The sequence below is a fragment of the Manduca sexta genome, chromosome 22 (genome assembly GCF_014839805.1).
Source record: "Manduca sexta isolate Smith_Timp_Sample1 chromosome 22, JHU_Msex_v1.0, whole genome shotgun sequence".
Taxonomy (NCBI): Eukaryota; Metazoa; Arthropoda; class Insecta; order Lepidoptera; family Sphingidae; genus Manduca; species Manduca sexta.
In genome coordinates this window covers 9,973,808-9,978,922 of record NC_051136.1, presented here as the reverse complement: position 1 = coordinate 9,978,922, position 5,115 = coordinate 9,973,808, and the positions used below count along the sequence as shown (strand labels likewise).

Sequence of the window (5,115 nt, the reverse complement as noted above, 5' to 3'; positions counted from 1 at the left end):
GTATTTAAGGCATTTTAAAAATTATTTTTAAAAGGTTATGGAGGCACTTTACATAAATTCCTAACCCTTAGAGTAGTTATAATTAAAGTAAATCACAAAACAAAAGAATAAGGTAATATAATATTTATTAAATAATATAGAATGCAGCATTTGTATTAATAAAATATAATAAATATACGTATTTCATTATATGAAAATTTTGTATAGTCCATTCTCTTTAATATTAAAACCACATTCAATACTATATCTCAAAGAACTTGCATACCTTTCCGAGAAAACACACACGTATGAACAAGGAGATATATGTAAAATGTTCTTACATTGAATTTTGCTACAGTAATACGCAAACTGGAGTTTCTTGGAAATTAGTCAAGCTAATGACGTAGTTAGTAAACCTCTAGAGACATAACACTTCATGTCCTAACACGAAATGAATTTATTATTCTTAAAGAGCTAAATATAAACAGTTTTCGTGTCTTGAAAATGCTCTTAGTTGCTTAATTGAATACACTTATGTCTATTAACAATTAAATACATAGGCGGGGCGCAACTGGGTACACCCACTTTCCACCGCCTGTTTTCAGTCCTATGATGTGAGGAAGCGAGCCTATCGCCATATTGAGGACAAATTCTAGATTTCGGGCTGATAATTATTAAAAAAACTCATTATCACTTTGTCCGACCCGGAGATCGAACCTTAGCACTGCAATTGTACCTTAATATTAGGTTCTTATTTATGATATTCATGTATTATTGTACTGGCCAATTTGATCTGAAATATGTACTCTTTGGTAAAGAAAAAACATCGACATTGAATCCTCCCATACATAACGTCAATTTCATATACATAAGGACCTAATGCATAGCCACAGAGGCAGTTCATTTATTGAGGTCTAGGGAAAATGTTTTGACATAGTAGTTTGCTCTGACACTACATTGTAGGAACTTAAAAGCTCCCTCTAAGTAAGTTTATTAGCATAACAAACTCTCTATTTGATAATATATTTGCAATAACATAAATATAAGCGATCAATCTTTTGCTTGATCCTCGCATCAATCCTTAATATTCTATCTCCCCTTCATTCAAACCCAGAACATAGATCATTGAAACAAAGATACGTCGATTTTTGCAGCGATTGAACGGGGACAAGGGGTCATGTGGGACCATAGCGGCGTGGGAGAATAGTGGCGTGAGGTGTCGGAAGGTGGACCTCACTTCCCCTACCTCCCCTCCAGCGGCTACACCTGCAGTGCATCCAGCGCCGTCGGCAACCACGCCGCATGTGGTGGGGATGGAAAGGCGGCAGAGCATACTACAGGTATTAAGCAATCATGTACGGTCATGCACGTCATTAACTGACCAAACTCAAAGCTTCAAATTGCTATTTTTGTGCACCAGATTTTGTAAACAAAAACTAAGCTCAAGGTTAACCAAAGTGGCCAGATATAAAAAGATAATAAAATATAATCCGTTGTTCAAATAACCGAAAGAACGCGATGCACATCAATGAGGACGATATAGGCCCTAGCCTAGCTAATCACTCTATCTATGTCAACTAAGATGAAAGATCATAATTATAAATAAATAAAAGTGCTGAAAATATTCAGACCAAGCAAAATTTTATAACAAACATTTTAAACATATATAGAATAAATATTGCTCATATAATTATAATGTAAATATTTTTACATTGTCTGCAAACGATATTAAATAGAACCAAATAAACGTAGTTAATTTTGGGAATTTATTGAATTTCGAAATTCATCTTCAACATTTAGTCCTCAAATATTCCAAATATCGTAGAAACTTTTTTAATATGTCCAATGTATGTCATGAATGGGATATTAAATGAGAAACTAGCAAGTATCTCAATAAAAAGGTTACGTTAACATGTTATATCAAGAAAGGCTCAATTGATATTTTATTAATGTGATTGACCCAATAAAATTCATGAATCGATTTGCTAAATATGTGCCGATACATGACTTTATTATTGACGGGAAGTTAAGCATCTAGATATTTTACTATCATAAGCCAGGGTTGAAGTATGAAGAAGGGAAGACGGATCATACTTACATGATATATTCATAGATGATGACCGATATAATAGGTCATTCAAGTAGCTAGCACAAGGATACCCACACGTTGGGAGCTCTTTTATTACCATTTTTTTTTTATTTTGCTCTGTCATTTATTTCTTTGCGTATATTTTTATTTGTCACATGAAAGCTTTTTTTTTTATTTTATTGTCATTTATTTCTTTGCGTATATTTATATTAGTCACATGAAAGCATGAACTACCGTGGACATATTTTTTTCCCAATTGAGTTCACAAGAATTTTCATATATTTTACAAGACTTAAGATGGATGGATGTGGTTAACACATAGTGTAATCGGGGGAACGAGTTCCACTATCTGATACGTTATTCTTCCCAACCTGTGGGCATAATTAGGTCCCTCCACTAAAAATACATATTGTTTATGTGTAGCGTCTTGTCAAAAGTCCGGTGTGCTTGTATAATCTGGCCCTTGATAGGCTAAGGCAGGGTCCAGGGTCATGTTAAAGAAAATTGTTAGTCTTTTGGGATAAATTTTGAATATTTTTGAGACCGGTAAGATCGTGACCTAACGTAACAAATTGTTTGATTACAACTCTTTAATTGAACATAAATTATTTTCAAAATCATCTTCTCCAAATGTTAATTTTGAGATATATTTAGATCTAATATTTAGACAGAATATGGCGACCCATATTCCTAGAAACATGATCAAAGCAACATCTACGAAATGAATATCCATTTCAAATTAATTTATACATTGGATGTCTAGCAGTTTCATTTCAAACACCTATTTTCTGGTCTAGTTTTAATTATTCTTGTCATCTAAATGTTTTATAAGACAGGAGATATCAGTTATTTAGAATTCAGTAAATGAAATGTGTCGTGTATTTTATGGAATCTTGTATAGTATAGCTTCACCCCATTCGCTTTAGAGTATCTTCAATTTGTTTTATAATTTTAAATTAAAAGACTATAAAATTACATTAGGGGGCGTTCAAGTATTGTGTAACACAATACAAGGGAGGGGGTTCTTTTAAAATGTTACGAAGCGTTACAGAGACGGAGAGAGGGTTCGTACAACGCGTTACGTAACATTATTTTTTACGGGAATCCTTGATTGTATTGTACGTCATTTTTATTTTGTTCTCCCAAGTTTATATAATAATAATAATAATATCAGCCCTGTATTATATACTTGCCTACTGCTGAGCACGGGCCTCCTCTACTACTGAGAGGGATTAGGCCTTAGTCCACCACGCTGGCCTAGTGCGGATTGGTAGACTTCACACACCTTCGAAATTCCTATAGAGAACTTCTCAGATGTGCAGGTTTCCTCACGATGTTTTCCTTCACCGTTAAAGCGAACGATAAATTCACAAAGAATACACACATGATTTTTTAGAAAAGTCAGAGGTGTGTGCCCTTGGGATTTGAACCTGCGGACATTCGTCTCGGCAGACCGTTTCATACCCAACTAGGCTATCGTCGCTTTTTATAAACAAGTTTATAAACCTTTTTATTTTTTTTCAAAGATTACAACGTTAAAGAAGGTATTTTTAGTATTGCGTAACATAATTATGACTGAGATAAAATGTTCAATTGAGTGTAACTTTTTTGGAGGGGGGGGGGCTTACTGAAAAACGTTACGGCACTTACAGAGAGGGTCAAAATTATTAAAAATGCATTACGTAATACTTGAACTCCCTCTTATTAGTTTCATACTAAAATATCATAAAAGGAATGAGAGTTTCGTACAAACGATATCTGCATCACATTCTCCAGAAAACGACCGCAGACTCCGTTATCGCATCGAAAGATTTAAATAAAACAATTTGTATCTAGTTATTCTAGGAACGAAAGTGCTTATTTTAAAATCTCAACATATTTCTAAGAATCTGACCGTTGCGAGATATTGGATATATACTGATTGTTAAATACTTGCTTTTGCACGCGGGTCCGCCTACGTTAAAATGTTTTTCTGGAATTAAACTCGCACTTTGTATTATCCCGGATAAAATGGAGCCTATGTTTTATGTATACTCTAGCAATATATCGCTGAAAATTTCAATGAATTTCGTGTTTTAATTTTTGCGTGATACGTGTACAAAAATAGACGAACAGGCAATAATTTTAAAGTCTATTATTTTGTCTTCTGTTGCTCTAATAAAGACCGCCATTTTAGTTTATTCTCAATACCTTTAATGTACATTCATCGAATTGTTGCAATTTTGTTATGTGTATAGATAATTAAATTTCTTTTAAAAAGTTACGGATGTTTGTTCTAGGTTGCCTGGGTAGACGCCGATACCGGGCAAGAGCGTGTCCTGTGGAGGGAAATAGACAAGCTTTCGCGCGTGGTTTTCCCTGCCCTGTTTCTCCTGTTCGTAACCATGTACTGGCCAGTGTTGTTGCTGAAGACGAAAGCTTCTTCATAACGAGAAAAGCTTGTGTAGTTTGATGGTTTCAAGATTTCAATTGTGACTATGATAATGTTAATAGTCAAGTTCCGTCAATCATATTGGTCTAACGAACTTTGTTACTTCGCCGATGATTGGAATAATAATGGTCATCAGTTATGCCGGAGAAGTTAACTCCAGTATCAACTAGACACTAAACTTAGTCTTTAAGTTTTATGGCGTAGAGTACAAAATGGTACAAAAATATATCTGTGCTTATAAAATCTCTTTTAACAAAAACACCATAAAGCCTTATATGTAGACGAAATGCACGGATGATTCCATGATGTAGTAGGAAGTGGGTTCGAGTCTAGTAACTCGAACTTAGATGGTATGGTGTCGTTTGGTGTAATGTTTATTATCATCATTTGCGTTTAATGCTAACGTCATACTACGGTTATGATCTAATTCAAATTTTAGCAGAAGAGTTAACAATCAATGGAAGCCCTTTCTTCATTTTAAGATAATTGTTAGATCTACTTCGGAAGTATGAGTGATAATGTTGTTTCTAAACGAGATTACTAAATGCGTATCGCACTCTTAGAACTAAAGTGATCTGAAAGTTATAATTTCCTGGTTTTGTTTAAACACAAGCTG

General features: G+C 34.2%; 1 pseudogene; it reads left to right on the top strand.

Annotated features, from left to right (window-relative positions):
* The window catches only part of LOC119190198, a 29,308-nt pseudogene extending 24,828 nt beyond the window's left edge, over positions 1-4,480 (top strand).
* Positions 4,481-5,115: the final 635 nt, after the last annotated feature.